This window comes from Pteronotus mesoamericanus, unplaced genomic scaffold, assembly GCF_021234165.1.
Source record: "Pteronotus mesoamericanus isolate MK-2021 breed Mesoamerican mustached bat unplaced genomic scaffold, CSHL_Meso_final contig_42, whole genome shotgun sequence".
Classification (NCBI taxonomy): Eukaryota; Metazoa; Chordata; class Mammalia; order Chiroptera; family Mormoopidae; genus Pteronotus; species Pteronotus mesoamericanus.
The window spans coordinates 1727181-1754182 of record NW_026555157.1 but is presented as its reverse complement, the minus strand read 5'-3'; the positions used below and the strand labels follow the sequence as shown (position 1 = coordinate 1754182).

At 48.0% G+C, this 27002-nt stretch overlaps 1 protein-coding gene across 1 annotated transcript in view; it reads left to right on the top strand.

Annotated features, from left to right (window-relative positions):
• The window catches only part of BOC (BOC cell adhesion associated, oncogene regulated), a 73237-nt gene that overhangs the window by 4961 nt on the left and 41274 nt on the right, over positions 1–27002 (top strand). The window lies entirely within an intron of this gene.

Below are 27002 nucleotides of genomic sequence, written 5' to 3'. Positions count from 1 at the left end.
CTAGTTTGACTCACATGTATCTTAGTCAGAGCCTGTGGTGGCCTCTTTGCCTTGGGGTGGCCATGTGAACCCCCCTTTCCGTGAGGCGTATGGTTGGACATACTGCATACAAACCATTTACTACGGGATTTGTAGTGTAAGGCTGCTATGGAAAAGCTGTGCTCAGGTTTGGGCAAGGAAAGCCCTGTGTTTATGTCTCTGTCAGTGGTATTACAGCGAATGCCTTGTGATCTGATGTCCCGGGCAGTGTTTATCTCACAAAACCCAGAGGGATTCTGTGTCGTTCTATCTTCTGAAGTAAAGTTAGGAAATAATTTCTCTTTTCCTAATGGTGAATTTGGCCTTATCTTCAAAGAAGGCCTTTGATGTTTGGCACAGGATTATTGGGCAGTAAGAGGAAATCATAGGAGAAAGATCAGAGCCAGTAATACACAGGCAACTTAGCTTGGTTGCCAGAGAAAATGTTGAGGAAAGTCTCAACTAGTCCTCCTGGTTAGTAGCAAGAAAATACATAATATGGCCAGGGCAAGTAGGATTGAGTAAAAAATAACGCAGAAAGAGCTCAGCAGCAGAAAGTATGGCAAAGAAATGTTTATTCTCCTCTAAGATGAATTTGGACAGCATTGGACAAGGTGAGGATGATGATGTGTGTACAGATTGCAGCCTTCATATTTCCACAAGCTTTTATTGAGTACTTGCTGTGTACCAGAGCCCATTCCTGTGTATCAGAATCCCATTCCTGAAGGGAAGGGAAATGCAGAGCAATACAACACAAACTCCAGTGTTGAAGTACCTGGACTGGGTCAATTAAGAAGGGCTTCTTGATGGAGGAGAGTCAGCCTCTCAGACCAAGTCTTACAGACAGAGATGGAACTAGCAGTACTGAAATGTTTTTTTACTTTTGTGCATCATTATTTTTCCCTGGAAATGTACCTTCCCTCAGCAGCCGATAGGCTGAAGTATTCCTGAGACAGGAGGTAAGTTCAGAGTAGTGTTTTGTTGTTTTGTTTTTTTAGTTTTAGGAAAGTTGAAAACTAGAATCTCTACATTGAATACAGAATCTCAGAAATGTGACAACAGACAGGTTTCTAAAACCAGTTACTGAGTAGTTTTCATGGCAAAAAGAAGAAATGTGTCATTTTTTTTTTCTCATCTATGTCAGGTTTTAGCTGAGGATTCCAGAAACACATGCCTGAATTCGGCTTTTTACCTTTCATTTCCATTTGCCCTTTGCTCTACTGTCTGGGATAGGTTGGCCTGGCTCTAAAATCATTCCCAGAGTAGCAAGTGGGGGGACATTTATTTTAGGGACAAATACAAGTCACAGAGCTCGGCAATTGCCCAGGACCCTCCTTGGCTGCTGAGAGATCACTATCACAGAGGTAAGAGGAGGAGGGCATGTGGAACCGGCTGGCCATGGAGGCCCCCCCAAGGCTGGGCTGGAACTGGATTCTTGTGGAGAGCCCTCCCCCACCTTCCCTGGCTCAGCCAGTGTTTTTCCAGATTAGTCCCAGCCAAGTGCCTTTACTAGTCTGAACTTACCTAACATTATAATCCCAGCAGGTTTATTAGGTATGGGTCACAGTTAATTGGAGAGGAAAATTGGGGGGTTCTGGCTTTATTACTTTTCTGTGAAAGCAGATCATTTCACAGATCATCCCCCCCCCCCCCCCCCCCGCCCCCTGGACTCTCTCTGCTGTCTAACGACGGTCATCCCGCAGTGGTGTTTCTGTAGTCCTTTTTATGTACCTGTGCCCACGTGAAGTTCATAATGCAATCAGTCAGCATAGTGCCCTCTTTTGCAAGTGAGCCCACATGAAGTGATGGAAATTCATGGCTGTTTAGCTCTGTCATTATGAATGGATGTTTTGTAGTGAACACGTTCTATAAAAATCTGCTGTGTTACAGCCACGCGTTCGATTTTAATGGCTCTTCCAACGTGCAGGCCTTGGAACCAGTCACCTGCAGCCCTCCCTTGACACCGTTGGTGGTCTGCCATCGTGACGGCTGCGTCAGCTCCAGGTGAAAGCCCCACAGTCAGGTGCTTTGGTTCTGTAGCCTTCTGTTGCAGGCATGGAGGCTGGGTAGTTAGGCCTGGCCTTCGCCTGTCTGGACTGTGGCAGCTTGCCAGCAAGTTTCACTGGGTGGTCTTTGACAATGGAGAAGAGAGGAGGGGTGGGGGAGCTCAGCTCTCCTGCCCGAGGGGAACAACAAGGTTGGCAACCAGTTCCTGTCACTGAAGCACCACCGAGGTCTCGAGTTGGAGTGAAAAGAATGGAACAGGTTGCTGTAGGCGGTACTGTGATCAGGTTAATTTCTGTTTCTCCAAATTTACAAAGGAAGCCTCGCGTTTATGCGGCAAACCTCTCACCCAAGAGGTGAGCACACGCGAGCAGCAGGTCCCCTTCCTCATGCGAGGGGAGAATTATTACCCTGTCACTCAAGGAGTTATCCATGGACCTGGAGGGCTGGCCGAGACTGTGGAGTCCCAGTAACAACGAGGCAGCACAGCCTGCCTCTGCCGTCTCCCAGTGAGGTGGAGAATGACAGCTGCCATGTACTGAGCACCTACTGTGTGCCCAGCCCTGTGCTTAGCACTGCAAGCATTGCCTCTGTAGGCCCTTAGCAGTCCCGTGAAGATGGGCATTATAGTCCTATTCTGCAGATGAGGGAGCTGGAGCTTAGATAACTGTAGTGACTTATTCTGGTCACACAGCTGCGGAGGGGCCAAGCCAGGATTCTTGTACAGGGCTGCTGACTCTTAAAAACTCAGGCTTTGAAGGAAAAACAAGGGCCCAGACAGTCTCTCCCCTAAAGCAAAGTCCCCTTAGTTTGGGGGAGCTTGCTCTTTTGCAACAAAGTGTAAGGGGCAGGTGGGGCCCTTCACGTGACTGGCTGTAAAGAGTGAACGGAAGCCTGGGGCCACAGCTGGAAGGTTCTGACGAGCTCAGCGGCAGTGGCACGAGGAGGCCACACTTTGTGGCCCAGCTGGTGTCAGACTTTGCAGGCAGGGTTAAAAGCCGTCTCCACATTGGGTCTCATCTCAGAACATGCCTCCTGACTTTTTGTTTTTACCCCTGGGACATCGTCTGAACTGGCTGTCTGAATCTCTGCCTCATTGGAGATGCCAGCTGAATCCCACTGCTGCTTGAGCGTCTGCAAGTCTGGTCAAGCACGTCCTCTGTGCTCCGGGTGGCGTGAGGAGGAGAAGGCATTTGGCTGAGCAGATACTTTTACTGGTCAGGAGAAGTGGCAGCTTGTACAGAAAAATACCCCGAGGAAGGAGGTAGCAGCTTTGACAGACAGGTAACTGACAGGAGAGGGTACCTTCCAGGCACACACTCACAGGGCAGCCAACAGGAAGAACTGTACAGGCAGCTGCCTGCAGCAGAGCGAAACAGACCTCTCCCTCCTGGCTAAGGAGCGTGGCGGAGATTTGGCTATGGAGGACGCGCAGTCACCCACAGTTCCTTGTTTTTCTTTAACAAACATGGAAAGCCTGAAGCTAGGATGTTCTGGGTTAAGGCAAGAACACAGGGCACCAGGGTTTAAGATATAATTACGTGACCAATCAGTTGGGTAACTGAGAAGAAGTCGTGGAAACTCTCTGTGCCTTTATTTCTCTGTCCCCACAAGCTGCCTCCTCAGAGCACTAGTAGGAGGCGGAGAGATGGCACAGGGAACGCTTTTGATTCACAGAGTGAATCCAACACTGCAAACATGCGAGGCCTCTGGCACCTGTGCCCACCCAAGGTGAGTTAGGAGGTAGGGAATTCTAGAGAACGGGTCGGAGTCTGGGCACAAGGGCTGCACCCGCTCCTGTGGGGTGTTTCTCTGTTCTAAGGGAGAGGCTGGGCTGGAGGCGGTTCAGTCCTACTGCCAGAGGCCCTTCCGGGTCACTCCAGCTAACTTGCCTTTCCTTCTCTGGCGGGAGGAGGCAACGAAGGGTCTCAGGGTCCTGTAAAAGTTGGGAGAGGAAAAGACCTTCTGGTGGGAGGGTCCCGGTTAACATTCTTCCTGAGAGAGGAAGGACCAGTGGGGTCTGGGGACTGTCTGAGGGACCCCGCCGGAGAGGACTGAAGTCTGAAACGACTCTTATTAGGAAAAGGGTGAAGGGCTGGAGAAAGATGGTTCCAGGAGGGAGCGGTATTTTGGGGGCCACTTACAGGTTGGAGATTGTGTGGCATCCTGGTTAAGGGGGACTTCAGAACCAGACAGGCATGGATTTGAACCCTGGCCTTGCCCATACTAAGTGAATGTCCCTGGGTGAGTTACCTCAACCAAACTGAGACCCCAGTTTCTCAAGGTTGTTGCAAAGAAAAAGCAAGATACTATACATGTGATGTCAATGAAAGGTATTCTGAGCATTCAGTAGGATGTGTCTTATCAACACAAGAAAGAAAAGAGGGACAGAATGCAAGGAGGATTATTGAAAATTGGGCAGCTGGAGGGATGAGCAGGTGGAAGGCTGCACTGATGGAACCCTCTCTGGTCCAAGGTCTGCAGAGATAAAGGGATGAGAAGGTTGGGAGAGGGAGGAGCCCACTATGGGGCAAGGCCCAGCCCCGGGTGCCCTGTGAGGTAGCAGTGCTCAGACCTGGTCTCTGGAAAAGACTTCCCATCCAGCCTTTTCCTCTGCTTCTGCCCTAATCAGCATCTTTCGTTCTACCAATTACACTACAAACTTGCGCGCCATCTTTGGCTCTATACTTTCGCCCATATTCCACTTTAAATTGGCAAGTGACATTGGCTTTACCTCTAAAACGTATCCAGAATCCTACAATTTCTCACCACCCAAGTGTTCCATTGACATTTCCTACCCGGACTATTGCAGGAGCTTCCTAGTTGTCCTCCCTGCTTCCAAATACCCTGATCCCATAATCTGTTTATAGAGGAGTCAGTGTCAGCTTTCAAAAGAGAAGCCAGAACTCTCCATGGCACCCTGTGTCATTCAGAGCAAACTCCAAACACCTTCAGTGCCGTCAGCAAGCAAGCACCCCTTGCTCGTAGGCCCTGTCCTCCCTCTCCCCCCTCCTCCCTCACCATGCCCACTCCCACGGCTGCGCCGGCCTCCTGTCTGCTCCTCCAGCTAGCTCAGCAACCTGCCTTCTCAGGGGCTTTGCACTCGCTTTGCCCTCTGCCCGCAAGGCTCTTTCCCTGATAACCTGCGAGTCCCTCCATCACTTCATTCAGGTCCCCGACCCCCACTTTATTAAACTACACTGCCACCATCATTCCCTCTCCATTCAACCCAACATGTATCTATTTGTTCATTTGTTTATTGCCTGCTTACCCTCTAGAGTGAAGGATCCATGAGATCAGAGACTTTGTTTCGTCCCTCGCTCTCTTCCCAGTGCCTGGAATAGAATCTCATGTGTAACTGGTGCTCTTTTTTTTCCCCCTACTGATCTGCACGGGTCTCCTGAATCTCAAAAGGGATATAATGAGCTTCAAACAAAATGAAATAATTACATGCAGAATTATGTAAGAAAAAGCATTCTGGGCATGTGTATATATAGGGGGATGTGAGAGAGAATCCTAGTGCCATCAGAGTGTCTGTTTTATAAAAACCAGGAAGCAGTGTGCAGGGCTGCAGCAAACACAGCCCAGTTCCTCTCTCTTCCTCCAGGTGGCTGACTTCAGGAACATTGGCCGGTCTGCCAGCTGTTCCATCTGGAAGGGGAATGTAAGAATAGATGCCTCCCTGGCCCTTCCACATCACTTAAGAAGAATTTATTGAACATCCGCTTTATGCCCTGCGCTGAGCTAGACCTGGCTAGGAAATGCAGAGAGGCCCCGTGCACCCTCCCGCCCCACCAAGAGCATGTAGTCCAGTTGTTCCCCCGGGGCTCCCCCACTGCCTGGGCCGTCCACGGTGCCACGCCCTTCTGTGAGCGCAGTACCGGGTTGAATTGGAGCTCTGTTGAATCTGGTTTGGAACCACAAGCCAGGGACATGAGGAACATGGGGTGATTTTAAGAATGCTTCAGTCCCCACAGACATGAGGACCTGGGGGTAGGGGTGGGGGTGGGAGTCAGGCCCCACGCTAAGCACAACAGCCACACATACAGTCTCTGCTGTTGGGGAGTTGACAAGCACGGAAGTACTACGAACAGCATGTTTGGATGTCCGCCCAGAGGGGACAGATCTGACTTCAGATTGCATCTCAGCTATTTCTGACTTGGTTCTAGATTTAGAAGCTGAGGGAGAATAAAAATAAGGATTAAGATCCCAAGAGGTCTTGTGCTGACAACAGATGTGTTTGAGAAATTACACTTCCAAGGTTCCCAGATCAAATATCTATAGCACCTCAGGGAGCTGGGGAATGGCCCAAGCCTACTCCTCCAGGGTTTGTGTTTTTTTAAAGATTTTATTTATTTATTCTTAGAGAGAGGGGAACGGAAGGAGAAAGAGAGGGAGAGAAACATTGACAGGTTGCCTCTTGTACACCCAAACCGGGGATCAAACCTACAACCTAGGCATGTGCCCTGACTGGGACTCGAACCAGCAACCTTTCAGTTTTCAGGACAGTGCCCAGCCCGCTGAGCCACACCAGTCAGGGCTTCTTTTTTAACTTAAAAAAATTAGTAGCCTTTTTTTAAAAAGCAGTTTTAGTTTTACAGAAAAAAATAAGTGAAAATTACAGAGAGTTTCCGTACACCCCTCACTCCCCACTGATTTCCTATATTACTAACATGTTGGTGTAGTAATTCCGTTACAACTGATGAGCCAATGTTGACACATTGTTATTAACTAAAGCCATAGTTTACTTTAAAACTCACTTTTTGCATTATACATACATCCTATGGGTTTTGACAAATGCATAATGACACATATCCACCATTACAGTATCATACAGAATAATACTGCCTCAAATCCCTGACGCACCACTCCTTAGCTTTCCTTCCTTCCCTCTCCCAAATCCCTGGCAACCACTGCTGTTTTTACTATCTTCATAGTTTTGTCGTTTCCAGAATGTCATATAGTATGAACCACACAATATATAGTCTTTCCAGGTTGGCTTCTTTCACTTAACTATCTCCTCCAGTTGCAAACATGGCCTCTTCCCAACCCCCTGTACACGTGTGTACACACCCCCCACCTCCCCACCCCGCCATCCATCCGTCCTGCTGGGGAGCAAGAGGCCTGTAAAGAGGGAGCCTGGAGCCCGGTGCTGAGACCCACCTAAGCGGAGTCTGCAGTGCCGTTCCTTTATCGTTGTCCACTGAGCAGGCCTGGCCCTGGTGCTACTGGAGTTTAGCCCAGGCTGGTAAACTGTCAGGAGCTGCCTGTGTTTGGGTTCCACATCTGGAAGTGTCAGCTGCGCAGACCTTCCCATCCCATTCCCAAATAGACAGGAGGAGCACCCGGGCTGTCTGCCTTCCTCCTCGGTAGTTTGTTTTACTTGCTGGAGCTGTGGACTAGCAGTGGTGAAGTGAGTGCCCCCCGGGCAGCGGCCGCCAGCAGCCGCCTTCTCACCACATCCTGTGCTGGCCACCACCGGCACCAACCTCTCAGGTCAGCCCAGGTCCCAGCAGTGTCTGCGCTGAGCCCTGGGAGTGACAGAGCCCGGGGGCCTGTTTTGTGGTCATTCAGGAGGAAGACCCACCCAGGTGCAGAGAGATGGAGAACGTTTTCCCTGCCAACACGCACTGCCCTCTCCAGTCAGCCTCGCAAACTAGGATTCCTTGCGAGCTTGGTGGCAGGATCCTCAGTATTCAGTGTACTCAGCAGTCACTCTAGACAGTGAGGCTCTTTGGGGGTTACGTGATGATGATGGATTTTATACCGCTGCAGAGGAAGGGGCTCCTTCAACCCCTCTCCAATGCTGGACCCCAGTTAGGAGAAAGGAAAGTGCATTTGAATGGGGGTCATGTGGCTCATCCTGTTGAACCAGGCTGGAAATTTCCAGGGGCTGAGGAAAGAGGTACTAGGTAGAGAGTTCTGTCCCTGGGGAGCAGGGACTGCACTTTAGACCCTGCTTCCATCGCTTCCTGTTTGGAATAAACACAGAGCTGAGGCCAGCTGGTACCTTCTCGTGCTGAAAGACCAGCCAGGTGTTTGAAGAGTTCAGCATGAGGGAGGAAGGAGATTCTTTGGCCCCCTCGGGAAGGGGACATTCCATGCCAGCGACCCAAACCCACACCTCCCCGCCGCCGGTTTGCTTTCTCGCCTTCGCCTGCCCTTCAGTCAGTAGCCTGACCACTGACTGACCCGGTGCTCTGCGCTGCCATTCAGGGGCTCTACCTAGGTGCAAGTGGGGACTAATAACACCTCTCCCAGTTTTGTCACTAAGACTGTGAGCACTAATGCAGTGGAGCCTTTAAAGTTCTTTAAACTCTTCCAGGGATGACATTCTCCACAGGCCAGCAATTCTTTTGTCGTTAATTTTGTAATCAGGGTAGAGACGCCTGGATCCTCAGCTTCCTGGGTCTAGCTCCAGAGTCTGGGAGTCCGTGACAGTGATTTCTGACCATCAGCGCATCCAGAAGCCTCGGCCCTTGCCTCGGTTTGTCTGGGGAGGCAGGGGATAGAGAACAGCTCAATCACGTGAATGTGAGCCCTGTGTTCCTTACAAAATCCAGCCTGTACCCCTAAATCACCTCACGCTCTGCCCCCAGGAGGTCCAGTGAGAGTCCTGAAAAAGAATCCCAGGCGGGCGCCTCTAGGTACACACAGATAGAGCGTGTCTAGGGGCAGGGGCCACAGCTCCTGAGCCAAAAGATAAGTACGTGGTCCGACAAATCATTTCATTCTCTCCTCATTGGTGGGGTGGGGTGGGGTGTCTCAGAAAGGCTTTCATAAATTGCGTTTATACTTATAAAAATATACATTTATACATGTGATGCATTTCAAAAATCACCTTTAGCGTGAGGGATGGCATTCCATACAGTGGGGGCCCTGCCAGGCCCTTCAGCAGCGTGGTCCCCTGTCAGAGCGGGAGGCTCGCAGAGGCCGCGGGGCCCCGTGCTCCTTTCGGGAGCTGCAGCGAATGTTGGTGGAAGAAGTTCTGGTGCAGTCTGGGTCTCCTCTTGTACTTTCTAGAACAATCTGAAGAAACCAGGGCTGGGTTCCAGTTTTACCCACCGCCAACCTAATCTGTTCTCTAGCAAAAGCAGGCCTCCCTGGCCGTGGAGCAGGGAAGCCTCTCAATAACGAAGTTCTGTGCGCTTCCAAAAGCAGGAAGGAGAGAGGGACAGAATGCCCAGCGGAGATGGAATCTTAGGCAGAATTAATTTTCCTCACTCAAGGAAGTGAACCAAATGCCGGTGCTGACGCCCGTGGTCCGGATGGAGGAAAAGCACTGAGAGCTGTTTCTTCTCATCTCAGCTAAGATGAGGGGTGTTGCCCTTCCTGGGGCTGGGGAGTTCTGGCCCGTCTCCCTCATGGGAAGAATGCTATTCGCGGAAACTCATGACTGCCTGCAGCCTGCCTCTCCTCAGTCACTTGAGGTTTCACATCGAGCTCTTCCTGGTTCTCCAAATACCCAGCAATGGGCCTTGTGGAGAGCAGCACCTGTGCGTGCCTCTTCAGGAGTTTTCCGCATGGGCCCAGAGACATGTTCGTAACCGTTCAAGAGGGTCCTTTCCGTTGCTCAGGACACAGATTATTGAGCACTGTGCCCGCTGCCCTCAACACACTTACCATCTAGCTTCTGAGTATTTCCCAGATCCAATCAAGAGGGTCAATCCACATGGAATTGCATTGCTCACGTTCTGTCATTACAAGAGTGCTTGGCTCAGAAGTAAGTGCTAGAGGGTCACCATTGTTATCATCGTGATTATTATTTCTTTGGCTTGGATGAGTTGCTGATTTATAATTCTTTCCCAGAAGCCCACATTTTTAGATTTGGCTACTTAAAGAGTTTTGTAAATTATAGTATATTTGAGGGTCTTGTAGGTCGGGAAATGGAGGCCCTGAGGAAAGGGATGGTCTTTCACCTGGACCTCAAGGCCCATGCTCTTGGTTGGTCCTGCAGTGAGGGAAAGCCCGGGCGGAGGTGGGGACATGTTGGTAAGATATGCTCAGCGTCCTGGGGAGGGCCCATCCTGGACAGAGAAGCCCCAGAAAGGATGTGGAGGGCATGAGAGGCAGCTGGCTGGCTCCAGATTCCCTGAGACAGAGAGCCAGGGAGATAGGCTCCTCGGGTCTCCTCTGGCTGCAGCCAACAGTCTCCTGTCATGGACGGGGCTGCCTCTTTGTCCCAACCCTGGGGAGCATTTGAAGGTCAAAGAGGAGCTACACCACCCTCACCCACCGGAACCTGGGCCCCTACTGAAACCTGCCTGACAGTGCTAATTCGGGCGAACTAGGAAGACTTCGGGTAGGTGTGATGCTGGCGGTCGTGGTGGGGGGTGGGGGCGTTCCTGGAAGTTGGTGAAGGATTAGGAAGGTTTAGGAGGATCTTGTTCTAGTTACGCCATTTGAAGGAAAAATCATCATTATCTGCTTAATGAAAAACTCAAACACACAAAAGCAGGAAGAAGGGTATCACAAACCCAATGTAGCCATCACCCAGATTCAACAGTTATCAAGACAAGAGGGTTTTTAAACTAAACTATTACTTTGTTTTCATTACTGGGCTCCATATGCCAGATGGGACAAGGATGGATGCCACAAGGCTACCCTTTCCAAGAGAAGTGTGTGGTCCAGCCTTCCTATCCCTTCTAACAATGGCATGGAAGGGAAAGAATGCCAGCCGAGGCCACTCAGGTGTGATTCCCAGGTGTTCCGCAGTGCGCTGAGATGGGTCTGTGTCTCGCCCTACAGAAATGCTGCGCTCTTAGAAGAGCTGGAACTTTCTTTGGATTCCCCAAAGTCTCATATCGAATGCGTGGTCAATAAGTTGTTTACTGATTTGTAAGGCAGGTGATTCCCTGAGGCAGGGTGGATTCCATCCCGACAGGTTTAAGTAATGTGAGTACTTAGTTCACCACCTGGGAGAAGAAAGGGGACGGATGATGGGATTCGGAGTTGAGTAAGGGGCCATGACAGGAACCTGCAGGATCCTGAGCCGGTGAAGCATTAGGTGTGATCCTTCTGCAGTGCAGGGGCTCCTGGTTTTGCTGAGAAGGAAGCAGTGAGCAGTGGGAGAGACAGGAGAGAGCTGGATGGGAGCAGCTGTCTGCCGGGGCCCCAGCTTCAGGCATCTGCCTGCCCTGGGTGTGGTGGGACAGGATTCTGAGAACGAGGCTCTAGCTCCAGGCCCAATTTTCTGGGTGGCCACAAGCAGCCTGCAAGCTGCCTGCATCGCCAGGGCCCGCGTGTCATTCCAAGTACTGTTTTATTCATTTTGGAGTTGGCAAGGAACAGGCTCCTCCAAGTGAGGGGAGTGGAGTCCGCTTCCGGCCCTTGGAGTGCTGGCAGTTTGGCTGCTCTGTGCCCCTCTGGGCAGAGGTGGGGGGTTAAAGGGTGTGAAATGGGGTGTCCCAGGAACATGAGGGGATTTGCTGCCAACACTTGCCCTCAGATCTGACCCTGTGTGTAGCCAGCAGGGGCCTCAGGCAGGACATGACAGACCCCTGGGGGAGTGTTCAGGCCCTGACTTTCATCAGGGACCTGCCCCTCCCGCTCCCCGCCTGGTCTTTTTCAGTTTAAACTTCCAGCGCTGTCCTCCCCTCCCATACACGCACGATGTGTGTGTGTGAGTGTTTTAATTTTTATTCTTGGCAGAAGTTAAGACACCAAATGGATTTGGAAGGAGATGAAACCCGTCTGGGTATATGTTGGGCAGCAGCAGCCTCATTCCTGGAGTGGGAGGGCCGAAGAGAGGGGAGGGGCTGGGTGGGACCCAAGTCTCTAAGGTGGGGGTGGGGAGCTGTCTTCTCCCCAGTAGGGATGCAACTGAAAATCCAACTCCTTAGGGAAGGCCGGAAGCAAGAGGCTGAGCTGTTAACCCTTTGGGATGTCCTGTTCCAGCGGTGGCAGAGCCTTCTGATGTGCTCTGGGGTTAAGTGGACAGGGTACCCCGGGATGGCCAACACCTGTTCACTTCCTGGTGGTCTGTGAGCCCCTGGAGACTGTCCTGGCTTTGTTAAGGAAATCACTGGTGGCATTTCAGGGTTTGATGTGCAAGCCTTAAAATGCGCATATGCTTGGGAAACGTCTAGGCTCCTGCTCACCTCCTGAAGTTGAGTGGCCCCAGGCGCAGGGGCAGCCGGTCCAGGGACCTGTTTGAGCGTTTCCTTTGCTGCTTTGGAGCCCGTCTTGGCCTCCAAAGAGGGTGCTATTTGCAGTGGTGGCCTTCTCTTGGATTTTAATTTTTATGTGAGGAGGAGAAAAACAGGAATCAAATACTCCAGAAGATATCTGGGGAAATCTAAGAGAAGCTTTGAAAAAAATGTTGTATTCTTTAAAATAAATATGTGAAATGAAAAAAAAAAAAAGCGTTTAAAATGACAAGAATTTCTTTAAAATAATATAGTTGGGAATATTTTAATGCAAAATTCTCAGTTCCAGTCGTGGCATCCGTGCAATCATGGCGTTTCTGACAGCCACTCCTAACCAGAACGAACCCCAGGCCCATGCAGGGCGCACCCAGTGCTTTCCAACCCTGGCTACACATTACAGTTTCCAGGAAAGAGTTTTTAAAATACAGATGGATTGCTGTCTGGGCCCCACCTCCAGGGGTTCTAACGTAACTTGTCTGAGGGGCTGCCCAAGCACTGGGGAGTTTTCGTGTCCTCAGATGTTTCTTCTATGCAGTCAGAGTTGGGAACCTAACGTTCTAATGCTTGCGTAAGAACAGAAGGAAGATGAAAGAGGCCAGATTCAGAAATGGGAGAATTTTATTGTCTCTCATACCTGCTGGTACATACAATTTGGAGCCAGACTCAAAGTGCCAGTGCCAACTTTTGGATGGGATTTAGGCACCCGGACCTCAGGACTGACCCTGGGAGGGGTGGGGGACGACCCATCTTCAGGAGTTGGACACAGAGTGCATTGTGGGACGCGCCATCCTAATCCCTCCAGAAACATGGTAGCTGGTGCGTGACTCCATCCCAGACTGTTTTTTTTCCCCCCAGGCTTTTTCAGTTCCTTTGTTAGAAAACAGTTTATCGTGTATCTGCTTGAATCTACCAAGGGCACCAGGACCAGCAGGCAGGGGAAGCAGGTTAGCCCTGGCTTTGAATCCTTTGCTTGAGCAAGATGTTTAATCTCTCTAAGCCTCAGTTTCTTCATCCGTAAAATGGGATGACAACACTACCTACCTCATGGAGTTTTTAGAGGTTAGACAATACACATACATTGTCACACACATAGTAACTCAACAGATGGTCAAATACTTTTCTTTGTTTTATGCTATGATTGGTTATTTCTTCTAATTCTCAGTATTTGCCTTAGTCTCATATTGTAACAAAACCTGATGTGTTAGAGTCACTAAATCTCAATGACTTTTAATTCCATGTACAACTCAGTTAAATTAGGAAATTAGTAATTTAGCAGGAAAAAAAGCAGTCTTTTAAAGTGTTAATATACCCAACATGCTAATTTCAGCAAACTAAGTACTTGATGGGTATTTTATACATCTTACTAAAAAAAGTAATTCGATTTGTAAGGGTTAGCAACAGAATATTAAATGTTTTCATTTTTTCCCCAAAACATTTGGCCATATTGTGTGTAAACCATGAAATCCTGGAATTAGGGGAGGTGCTCCTTACAAGCCAAAGGAGTTAAATGCTGGAGATAGACCCAGGAAAATGTTTAGATGGGACAGTGGACAAAGAGTGACATCTTTTGGCTCGGGGGTTGTTGGGAAATAAGGTCTCCATGCCTGTGGGAAGTTAAAATAGTATGTGATGGCATCATAATATTTGGGAATAGCTTTTTTCCCCCCAAAATTTGCCTTTTTAATTAAAAAATGATAACATAATCCCCCTGAATATTTCTGAAGTGTTTAATGTAAAAAGTGCAAATCTCCTAATCTTCAGAAATAACTGACATTAACATTTGTCTCTTGGTATTTTCCAATGACAGTCCAAATAACTATATACCACATATTTATATGTACTTTTTTATTTACAAGAATGGGATTGTGCTGTTTTACAAATTGCTTTTGGGATATTCTCCAGGAACCTCTTAGGCCAATGTTTCCCAAAGTGTATTTGACAAAATTCCCCTCACTAATGGTACTCGGAGAAAAAAGAGTAGTGTGGTCAAGTCAGTCCAGGCCTGTGGTCATTAAGTCCAGGCCTGTGGTTAAGTGAATTCAGGCTTCAGTGCATATTCTGTCCCCCTCTGGGTGACTCAGATACGTAGTAGGATATTAAAGGCTCTGAAAAGGCCTGCAGTAAATAAACCTAATTAGCTTTTCTTAACATTGCATTTCCTTAAATTATTTTTGCTAGCACATTTTAACATCCCATGGGTTTTTAGAAGCACTAGCATTCCTTACTCACCTCCCTTACACCTACTTCCGCTTCTCCATCTATAACCTTGTGGGGTAGGCAGAAAAAAAAAGCTCGTGTATTCATTTCATCAACAAATACTTGCATTCCTACTGTGTGCCCAGCACCATGATATGACAGATGTTGCGGCTACAGTAGGCCTCAAAGACTTGCTTCCCTCCAGCACAGTGCTGGCGTTAGTCACCCCAGGATGGATTGCGCCCGGAACAGAACGGCAGAACCTCAGCAGGGATCCTCTGCAGCTGGTGGAGCTGGCGTGGCAGGCTGGAATTATCCCCACCCCTCTGCTCCTGACCCCCCTCCCCAGGTCCTTCCAATTCCCCACACATCACTCCTGCTATAAATAGCAGTGCCTGACCCAGCTGGCAAGATTCCAGGTGTTTGTTTTCTCTGCCTGTGCCAGCCTTGCATCAGGGCACCACGCTTCACAAGTTCGGGGCAGCTAACAAGAGTTGGGGGCTTCCAGCAGAAGGCAGGGACTGACGGGCAGATTGGAACATGCTTCAGGTTTCAAATTGGTATTTATTTTAAGTTTTAGTTGGTTTAAAAGAACTTTGTAATTGAGAAAGCTTGGGGGAGGGGGGGACGGAATGTGTATATTTAGGGGTCAGGGAGGTGGTGAAGAAAGTGTGTTTGTATGAGGTCAGATGGGAAAGAAAGTAAACTGTCATGATTCTAAAGCACACTTAACAGCTGGAGCTGGAGTTGATTGCTGTGAGGACACGTATGCATGCACGTGTGTGTGTGTGTGTGCGCACACGCGCATGTGTTTGTGTGTCTGTGTCTTCGACAGAGTGAGAGCACATGCCCAGAGTGGGAAGCCTGGAGAGCCCGGAAGGCCTGGCCCTGAGGCATTACCTAAGCTCATACGTCTTTTGTTGAAATACTGAGGATGAATCTGCTACAAGGGTCATACTAATGAAGATAGAGTGCCCCTAAAAGTAACCCTAAAGAGTTATTCAAACTTTATCAGCTGCTGTCATTCATTAAACAGCCACATTGTACCAGTCATTGCTCTAGATCAGCGATTTTCAACCAGTGTGCTACAAGAATTTTTAAAGCATGCACTACCTGACTATCTAGTCAGGTGCTCTGACCTCTTTTCCCTTAGATTGTCAAATAAAAAAAAAAAATGACAACAGTCAACACAACAGTAGTCATCCAGTGTGAATGAATCAAAGTTATACCTATTTTTTTTTTTTTTTGGTCAGATTGTAGACTTTTTGGTGTGCCACACAATTTTAGTAATTAGTTTATGTGTGCCATGAGACGAAAAATGTTGCAAATCGCTGCTGTCGATGATTTACTGATGTAATCTGTTTTTCCTTCAACATCCCTGTGTGAGATAGATTTTGTTGTTCCCTCTCAAGTTTAGGGTGAGGGTTTATTACTCGCAGTAAGGCCTAGGAGAGACATTGTCCCTGTCACAGTGCAGTCAGATAACAGCTGAAGAGCGGTAGCTTCTCTTCTACCATCTTTAGCAGTTCAGTCTTTTTACCTCAAGGCTTAGCTTTTCATTTGAATGCTTCATATTTTTTGCCAGCACGCATGAGCCTGTTAGGGGGGGGCGGGGAGAAAGAGAGAGAGAGAGAGAGAGTGTGTGTGTGTGTGTGTGTGTGTGTGTGTGTGTTGGGGTGTTGGGGTTGGAGGCAATTTTGCCTGACATTTATATGCTTGAGTCCGCCCCAAAACCAGACAGGTCAAGAGCAGCAGCTTGATCTCCATGCATCCCGAATCACAGACCCTGAGACTGGTTTTGAGGCATGTGGAGGGTGTGGGTGTGGACCTGGTGCCGTCGGTAGCTTGATCATCCTGAGGAAGGGGCATAGGAGATGACTGTAGGTGACAGCTTAACTGGAATTGGCCATTATATTACCTAACAGAGTAAATCAAAGTAAGCCTTTTAACCCCTAAAGCATCCTAAATGCCCAGCTTGTATTAAGAAAAAGCTCTCTCTTGACTCTTGTCACTATGGTTCTCTCTCAGGTATTGTGTTTCAGGTATTCATTCATTCATTCAACAGGTGTTTGCTGAATTACTTACAACTGTGTTAGAGCTGCTGATGCTCTTGTGAGTAAAATCATTGCCGTTCCTGATCCCTGAAGCCTGTGGCCCAGCAGTTAGGTGACCTGTAAATAATTAGTGTGATGGTGCTTACACTGGGGAAGTTCAGGACACTAGGGAGGCAGGCCTTACAGGGAGCAGGTGCTGGGACCTGCCTACTGAAAGAAGCAAGTTTTCTCGGTGCCTGCTTCTCTTCACATTCTCCTTCCCTGCCCATGTCATGCTTGGATGCTGCAGCGGGGAAGGCCTGGGGCCCGCCTGCCTTCCCCCCAGAATAAGAACCCAAGCCTGATCTTGGAGGGAGATAGGAATGGAGATGGCAGACACATCACCTTCTGCTCAAGTTCTGCTTTGCAATGGAAGCGCCCCTGGGGTTCCTCAGATCCAGACTTCAGGGATAAAAATAGAGTTAGGCTTGGAAGTGATTTTGGAGGTAGGTCTTCACAGCTTATTGAGTATCTATTATGTGTCCAGGAGAGAGACTTGTAAACATACAAGTTACTATATAGTGAGAAGTGACAGTGACTAAGCTGAGGCCTAAGAAATCCTCACAGGCTTTCCCATTAGCTCTGAGCCTTTTTTCCTGCCTTAACTGTGCACTTTGATGAATCTTCCAGGACTTTGCAAGGGATGAATACGGGAGGAAGGACTCGTGCAGAGCAGGGCCTGAGTGTGCCCGTGTGAGTGTGCCCAGGTGTGTGACACATTTCTTTGGTCATTCTCTGATGCCTTTGCTAGTGGTCTGGTTTCGAGCCTGTGCTTGGTAAAATCTGCAGTTTATCTTTGACTCTGATCTTTACTCGAGGCCATGCTGCATTCTAATTTTGGTGTAATAAAAAGATGTTGTCAAAGCTAAATGTTGACTAGGTTCCAAGTTCTTCAGGGATGGGAAACTGTGCCTGGTTTTCCTCTACGTCCCCTCTACCTTCTGTACAGTGCATGGTGCCTGTTCCCTTTCTGGATGATCTGGGGAAAATGCCTTTCCTTTGGTCATGTGCATGTTGCAGACGGAGCTCCTTCCTAGCTGGGATAATACATTTGGTTTCTTCTCGTTGCTTTCAGCAGGCGCTCTCAGGTGTCAGTGTCCCAGTCCCCTTCCCCTCAGCCTGCTCATGACAGTAAGGTTTGTGTTCACACACGGATCACTCGTCAAATGGGATCGGCTTTCCTTCGTCTCGAAAGAGAGGACTTTAGGCTGTTGAGATCAGCCTTAAGTGCCATTCAGGTCCGAGGTCAGGTTTATTTCTATACCTTATTCGTGCTGTCTACCCAGGCTCGAATTAGTTCCTTTTACATTGGGTCCCTTGAGCACCAGAATCCTTTGGAAGTGGGCGCTCCTGTTTCCTCCGCAGTCACCCTGTTACTGTGCCACTTCGTTGTTTACTTCTGTGGATGCAGCCCTCCTGGCCACAGGCTGTCATTAGAAACAGGTAACTGGAAAGAGCAGGTGGATTTGTTGTGGCTTTGGCATTCACTGACCACGTCGGAGGTGAGCTTCTTTCTGGGACTGGGAGTGAGGGTCACAGAAGGGTTAGGGGCATGTTTTCCTTTCTAGAAACACTTCTTTATATAGCTTCTTGTCCCAAATGACCTACAGTTTGGTGGGGATCTTTCTGTCTTTTTGTCCCTGAACAAGTGGAGACACAAAGGAGGAATTATTATCCTATCATTAGAGAGTGTGGAGAGGCCATAAGTGGGGTGGGAGATGGTGGTGGGGAGAGGTTTTTAGCTTAAGTGATAGGAGTGTTGAGTGGATATCAAGAGACTAGAAACTAAGGCTTGCCACACACTTGGGAACACTCTAGCGCTGTCCATAGATCTCCTGTCCCATGGGGCTACCGTGAGGTTCTGTAAAACACTACGTAGGATGTAGATGTTACTGCTTTTTTTTTCAACAAAAAATATTTCTTGAACTTTTGATACACATGTGTAGGGCAACAAAACCAGGCCATTGCTTAATTTTGTACAGTTTAGATGGAACAATGAGCAGAGAGATGATATCAAATGTGTCTGGAGTTGTTAAAATGCAGCACGTCTTTCAGTCTTAAGGGACATTAATATGAAAACCCACCAGATGGCAATGCCCCAGTTTGAGATTAGACTTCAGGTGAATGGCTCTTACTAAAGTTCCATGACACCTGTTTCCCCAAATTATTGTATGATTGCTCTGTGCAATCTTAACACTTTTAAGAGGCTCTGCAAAACAGGTGCTGTCATTCTCATTGTACAGAGAGTAAACCAAGGCTCAGAGCTTCAGTAACTCACCCAGAGCTGCCTCCTACCATGGGTGCCAGCAGCTGAGCTCATATCCAAACCCTAGGCTTGTAGGGTTTTGTTCCTGATCCTGCTGAGTTCCAACATTGTCACTTAGTGTAGAACTATGTTTATAACAGAAATTTGAACTGTGTCCTCAAATCCTTATGTGATGAAGCATCAAGAAGGGTTTTGATAAGCTCTTTCCCCATCTGTAAAGTGGGGACAGTAACACTCCCTGGGTCATGAAGGTGACAAGTGACAATGTATATGAAGCCCCCAGCACTGGGCTTGCCACACAGGAGGAGCTCACGCATTTAGTTGCCTTTTTGACATCTCTGCTCTCATCCCTCCTACCCCTCTGCTCTCTCAGCAGGTCTGAGCCCATCCTTCTCTTCCCATTCAACAGCCTTCTTACTCCTCCATCTCCCACCGCTCTCTACCTGCCTCCTTCCCACCCCGCCCCCAACCCCGGTCTCAGGCTCAGGTCCACGCTGGCCAGATGACACCTAATCATGGTGTGACCCTGGAGTAGATGGCCTGCAGTCCGGTGTCTGCAGTCTCAAGTTTAGTTGGGTGCTTGTTTTGGGAGAAGACAGAAGAAGGAAAACAAAGGAAGTCCTTGGATGAAACCTCAAACCGTAGGAGCATCTGCAGGGACCCTGACTTCGGGTCTTCCCTCCAGGGCTGCCTGTACCCATCTAGGGGCCATTTGGTTTTGAAAAATAAAGGCCACAGTTAAAGTCCTTTCCTTCTAGAACCGCACCCCCCCAACCCCCCGTACCACCACTGATAACAGTGTTTCTCTGTATGTCCCTCCTGTATGTCCATGGGTCAGATTAACATTCCTTCTCAACCACAAATTTCTAATGTGAACAAACCCTTCAGTTCAGCAGACGTCGACTGAGCCCCCATGACGTGCCAAGGCTTTTCTAGTTGCTGTGGTTGACACACCCTGGCCCTCGGGAAGCTTACAGTCTAGGCGAAGAGGGAAGAGGGAAGGGCACATTACAGACAGACACATGATCAAATGCATGAATCACTGGAAATGTTGGAACAGGTATGCAAAGTGCTGTGGAAACTGGGGTGAGGAACGGCCCCTGGAGCAGCAGAGCCCCCCTGATGGAATGATGGGAAGAGAAGATGATGGTTCTGGTGGAAGGAAGGAAGGATGGTGGGAAAATGCCGCCTGCCCAGGTTTTAGGGCTTGTGGGAAGAGGACATGGGGAAGGTGGACTCCAGCCCCGTTACAAAGGTCCGGGAAGGAGTTTGAACTTTATTTAATCTTACTTGGTCGAGGAGTAATCAAGGGTGGTTTAGTGTCTTTGCTTGTTTATTTTTAACTGACCTCAAAAGAGGGAAAAATATACTCATAATTCTTTCACATGTCCAAATCAGCTTCTTTTTATTTGTTTCATATTCTTACTAGGTCTCACTCAACTGCTTACCTGCTTTTTCAAAACGAGATCTATCGTTTCTCTCCTTAACACCTTTTAAACACTTTTCATGTTGCTACTTGATCTTTATAATTATCATTTTTAATGGCTGCTTAATGGTTTGATTATTATGCCATAATTTACTTAAGGACGTATGGTAGGGTGAAAAGACAAGGGGTTTAAAGTCAAGTGGACCTGGTTCAAATCCTGGCTCTGTGGTCTGACCTTGGACAAAATATCTAGTCTTTCTAGATATTTAGATATCTCTGAGCTTTAATTTCCTCATTTATAAAATGAGTTGATTATGTGCCCATCTTACAAGACCATTGTGAGAATTGCATCAAATTAGATGAAATGTGGATTATCTCCTGGGAAGGGGCTTGCTCAGTGAATGGAAGTCACCCATTTATAATCTTTACCGTTTTTGAGTTTGACGTTGTATAAAGAAGGCAGTTGGCAACGCAGAGCCTGTCTAGATGGGGAAAGGAGAGTCAGGGGCCAGTTTTGAGGGACCAGACTGTGCTGTCCAGTACAGTAGCCACCAGGACTGTGGCTCTCGAGTGCCTGAAATGCGGCTAGTCTGAATTGGGATTTATAGTAAATATGAAATAAACACCACATTTAGAAGACTTAGTATAAAACAAAGTATAAGATACCTCATTAACAATTTTTATATTGATATGAAAATATTTCAGATGCATTGCGTTAAAAGGTCTTACTAAAATTATTTTCACTTGTGTTTTAAATGTGACTACTAGAGATTTTTAAGTGATACATGCAGCTTGCATTGTGTTTCTCTGGTTGCGGAGGCCAGACTCAGTGTCCCCATGACTGACCTGATCCTGGGGTGAGGAATCGGGGCCAGCCACGAGACAAGATTGAGTCCAAGTTTGGGCCGCTGGGCAGGAGGAGAACATCAACGTGGTTTTAGGGAAGACAAGAGTAGATGAGTTCAAGTGTATGTTTCTATAAGCAGGTCATGAATGGGTATTCACAGTGAAATGAAAGGCAAGCATTCGGTCTAGCCTACTGTCTTGAAGAGTTGGCCATTCTGGCCCTCACCACATCATGCACAACTGCTCTAAGATTACCGCCCAAAGTGCTCGCTGTGGGGAAGGCTGGGGAGAGTTTGGCTGCTCTGCTCCAGGACTGGCTCGTGGTGGAGCTCCGAGTGTCCCCACCGCTCCTTTGTGGGGGACTCTCTCTAATACATGTAATATGCTGGGGTCAAAACAACTGGAAATAGGGCTGCATAGAAAAAGAGAAGTTGCAGGGGAAGGCTTCTTCTGCAGGGGGCCAGAGTAAGCACTCTCAGTCCTGTAAGACCCTGCCCAGTTGTAGGTCTTCATCTGCTCTGGTTTGGAGTTCTCAGAGACAAGGTGTTCCTGCTTTGAGGAGTCCCTAATGGATGTATTGTATTGGCAAAAGTGGTCCGTTTAGTTTTTTTCCATAAAATGAAAGACACTTTTCATTTTCACTGATAACTTTTTTGATTTGGATATTTTAAGTATGTGGACTCTCTCCTGCTATTGGCTGCTGGTGGGTAGAGGCCAGGGGTGCTGCTAAACCTCTTCCAGTGCATAAGACAGCCCCACAGCAAATGATTATTTGGCCAAAATGTCAATTGTACCAAGAAACTTCGCAAACTACTTTTCACATGTCCAATCAGTCACAGCACCTTCTCCATACACTGCACAGATCATTTCTTGCGTTTCAGTTGCATTTTTACCTTTCTTGAAATAATGGAGCGTAATACTCCGAAAATGTTGTATATCTTCTTCCATCTTCAATATTAAAATGGCTGCACCAGTTTTGATAAGGTTTTTATTTTAAATGCACACTGATACGATAGCTGTCACAATACATTCTGGTAAAATTGTTTTGAATGAAGTTAAAAGACAACTAAACACTACTAGGGACAGCGTATGGAAGAAACCTAATGAACATTTTGGCCAACCCAACGAATGGACATGGTGCTGAGGCGAGTTCCTGGGTGGAATTTCAGGTGGCGAAATACGATTTAGGTTTCAGAGCTAGGAGTTCAAATTGTGCCTGGCTCTTGAAAATCCACAGTACCATCTCCTGCAGGACTGTTTGGATATAGGGCTTTAAAAATCAAGATAAAAAATAGAAGCAAAGGAAAATCCTAAGAACTTTCATATGCTCTCCTGCAGTTGGTTCCCCCTGGGTCGAGCTTAGGGAACCACAGATTTATGATGCATCCCAGTGAGGCAAAAGCAAAGAAAGTAGAATGTCAAGTTTGGGAGGCAAAAACCAAACCACAAGGACCAGATCTGCCTTGGGTTGAGCAGTTTTATCTGTCTTAGCCTGCCTGACTTTGGCACAGGACAAGGTAAATAACAGAAGGCCTCTGTAACAGACACTGACTGGCACCACAAAGAAAGGGCACCATCTTGCTGCTAAAACCATTGCTGCCCATTGGAACCCTGATGGTAGTTGTCAGTTGGATAGATTTTCTAGCTCTTGGCCAGCAGTAGGAAAACTGTAGGAGCATATATACGGTTTGTTCTTTCGAAAACCATTTATTGAGCTCTGCCTATGTACTAGACACCATGGGATTAATATTTCCCCTGTGGTAGAGTATGTGCAAGTTTTTATAGCTTTTCTTCTGTTTCCATCTTGATTTTAAATTTGTGATGTCTACAGTCACAGAATGAATAGCTTTGTTTCACAACTTAGGAACCTGATTCTTTATTCTTTGAGGAATTCTTTAGTGCCTCAGTTACCAATTTTCCTTTTTCTAAGAAGTTGGGAGAAATGTGCCCCGTGCCCTTCGCACATTTTCTGCCTTCTTCTCCCTCTGAGCCTGGGGAAAGATCGCCTCTGATCTCAGGGAGCTCCAGGTCCCACTCCTGGCAGATCCACTCATGACAAGGCGTCATCTTCAGGCAGCCCACTCGCCACGCCGAGAGGCTCCGTGTGCCCTTCCCTCGGCTGTCACATCTTCCTCCAATCCCCCTCAGGCCACAGGAGGAAAAGGGCCTCACCCTGGCAGGCTGGTGGGCCTTCTGCCCCGTCAGGAATTTATTTTTAAAGTGGTTTCATTTCATTGTAACACCTGTGATTTCCCAGGGCAACTGTGGAGAGCTGGGAACTGGCCACTGGCCTGACACCTGGGGAGGAAGGTGTCACGGGCTTTCAGGACCTTCCATTGACTGGGATTAGAGATGGAGACTTGGGATACTTAGGCACAGGCGGCTGAATAAATAGGAAGGTTTCTGTGCTCCCTGCTGGGCCATACCCACCTGCCACCCTCTCTTCCGCAGGTGCACAGACTCAAGCCCGGGCACACCTGCACCCACGCAGTGCCATACCCTCCATCCCCTGAGCTGCTGTGCACCCGACTCTGCCCTCCTGGGAGCTCCCACTTCTCACACCTCCCCCCGCCAACCTCAACCCCCAGCCCAACACCATCATCACCTTCCTCACTCCTGACCCCCAGAGTCAACCCTTCTGCCCGCCCAGGCCTCTCCAGGTTACTGCTCTCTGGGGACCTGTTCCTTTTGAAAGGAAGAAAGAAAGAAAAAGGGAGGAAAAACAGAAAGAAAGAGGGAAACAGAAGAATGAAACTGACCGAGGGGGCCGTGGTGCCCTGAGCTATCTCACTGCATTACAATGAATATGGACTCTATTAAGCTCCGTTCTGCCTGTTAGTGTTTCCCGGGGCAACACAGCCCCCATATGGCAAGCATGCAGCAGATTAGGGTAGGCCCCTGGGCCCCATTGAAGGCCGGGGGCTTGACTGGCAGTTGAACCCCCTTCCCACCTCCCCCTACGCCTCTCACTTGACGCTGCCTGTGTTTATCTAAAGCGGGGGGGGGGGGGGGGGTGCATTTGGAAGGTTTTTGTCCGCTCTGAGAGAAGGGGAGAGGAGGCTGGAGGCAGAGTGGGGAGACAGAGTTGAGGGGGAAGGCAGTGGAGGTGGGGTGGAAAGGGACAGGCAGGAGGGAAAGCTTCATAAATATTCAAGAGCAGCATGAATGGAGAGAGAAATAAAGCAGATGGAATTCGTGTTAAAGAACAGCACAATCGCCCTGTTTTGAGCCCTCCAAAAACATAAAAAAAAAAGAAAGAAAGAAAGAAAGGAAAGGGAATGGCCTTCTAGGAGAGTAGGAGCTGCGTTTATCCAATTAGCAGGGTTGTCAAATTGAATTTATATGGAATAGGGGTGGGGGGGATTGAGAAGGGGTATAGAAGAAAGGAAGTGGTTTTCCTTTTCTCTTTTTTTCTCCCCAGTTTAGCAATAAAGGTTTGTGGTCCCCTACCGCCAGTAGATTTTTAAAAAATTTCTTTAAAGAAATAACGCTCTTTTCAGGAAGAGGTATGTGTAACAACAAAGGAGACTCCCCAGTAACTTCTTCCTCAAGTGGTGGAGGTGGGAGATTAGATTTACCCAGCGGGCAAATCAAGAGATCAGACCTTCCCTTTTCCCGGAGGCAGAGTTGACTTCTCTAGGGGGGATTCCCCAGAGCCAAGGGGCTCCTTCTTCCCACCACCCCCTCTATGGGGAGACCCCGCCTACCTGGGTGGAAACCGGCTCTGTCCACCTTTGCTAGCAGCTTGTTAAAAATACTGGGGTCTGTGAGAATGACTGACCCAGGTTTTGCTGATCTCACCAGGTGTCACCCTGATCATATATTCCCTTCTCAAAAACCGTCAGTAGTTCCCATCTGCCTGTGGGGGTAATTTCAGGCTCTTTTCCCCAGCCTCCCACAGCATGACCCAACCTCGTAGTCCTCCATTTTCTCTTTTCATCCAGAATAGTCTCCAAAGTGGGGTGCAAGTTCCTAAAGAGGAAATTCCGTTGGGACACTGGAAGAAAATACTAGAGACTCTTCTTAATGTTCATTTTGGTCTAGAAAAGGAATAGGAAAGAAATGAAGCTTTCCTCCCATTTGAGGCCGGGATGGACAGCGGCTCCGGCAGCCCGCGTGTCGGGCAGCGGGGGGCCGTCACGGGGGCCCCACGAGGCCTCCGCTGCGTGGAGGGCTTGACCGGGGGGCCTCGCTGCTTTTCATTCACTCCTCAGTTTTCCCTTCTCTGTTAAGTGGATTTACAGATTATATTACTTAGTTTTAACTAAATTAACTCTCCCAAAAGGACAAGTGGCTTAAAGAGATTGCTACAAAGAAACTGGGTTGTAGAGTATGCTGATAATCCAAACACAGGCAAACAGGGAAAACACAGCAGAGCTGACCCTTTTCGAGCCACATTAAGAAGTAAAAACAATGATAATGGAATCACGTCTGATCAGAAGTCCCCCAAATAATTAATGTTCACACAGACTATCTGAAAGAGATTACATCTGTGTTAGTGATGAGCCTAATCCTAAGTGGGCATGCAGTGTTAGTTTAATGATGTTACACAACCATCATTAACAAGCCATTAAAGTATGGTTTCACTTTGACCTACTCTTTTTTTACATTTTAATTCAGCAGTACATGCACTTAAATTTATAAATACATTTACATGCATAAGGGATATTTGCCCAGAATGTTTTATTCATGAGAGCGAGATCCGAATAATTAGAGATTCCTGTTCAAGATCAGCAGCCAAATTGCTTGCTGCACCCCCTTCCGAACCCCAGCCTTCCCACTGGTCCAGTCGCCAGCACCGCCCTGCAGTGCCCTTTCTCCCCTTACGCGTGCACGGCCCAGAAGGCCCGCCTTCAAACCCTGGATCCGGAAAACCTTTCCTGAAAACACAAAATTGAAAATGCTCTCCTTGCCCTGCTCTTATTTGCCATTTCCCATTTGTGACTGAACTGGTAATCAGTGAAGGTTTTAGAGTGAGATACAACGTGAGAGCAATCCCCGCACTTCAGTGGCTTTGTGCAACAAAGTTTTATTTTTTCTCCTGACATAGAATTGTGCTGCCTTGGGGTTGGAGAAGCAGTGGCAATGGAAGCTGTTCTCTAGTTCTCTAGCTCTTGACTGCATTGGTCTGGGAAGTGACAGGCAGCGTGCTCATTTCTACCTCATTGCCAGCACCAGTGCATGGCCCTAGGCTAATGGCAGAGGAGGCTGGGAAAAGAGGACGGACGGGTATCTGCAGAGCACTAGCTGGCTGATGGCCCATGTTTTGCTTTAAGCGTCTCAGGACTGAATCAATTTTCTATTACAGTGCTGGCTTACATACTTATACGTAATAGATTGCAGTAATATTTTCTTTCTTCCCAATAGCAATAAAGTCAAAATAGACAGTTTTTAAATAGAAGACTCGTACACAGAATTTGGATAAAGAATAAGCTAGATGTAGTTTTAGAAGCTGGCTCATACTTAAGAACATAAAAGCAATAGTTATCCTCCCTTGTTTGACATCAGAGTGGTCTAGGTCGCCGTTCTAGATACTAGTCTAAAACTGGGTTGTCCAGTGCAAGTGAACATGTCCTGTGTCACTTCTGGGCCAGGCAGTTAAGTGCTAGAAAACTATACCTAGTGGTGACCACTACCTACTATGTGGCCACTTAAATTTAAAATAAAAATGTAATTCCTCAGTCATAGTAGTTATAGTTTTAAGGATTTCATAGCCATAAGTGGTTAGTGGCAGCCTAGCGTTTTGGACAGCACAAATATAGAATGTCTTCATCGTTGCAGAAAATCCCATTGAGGAGTTTGGGGCGGGGGGGGGGGGGGGGGGGCGGAACAGCAAGAGATTGTCCTAGATTAGGGTATAAATGGTAGAAAAGTGACAGTGACCACACAGAGAGTTCCTGTAACAGATAGTGATCCATTACATTATGCATAAGAAAGTAAATTAAAAAACTGTAAATTGAGTTCTAAAAGCAGTTCTAGCAGTTGGTTAATCCAACCCCAGGGAG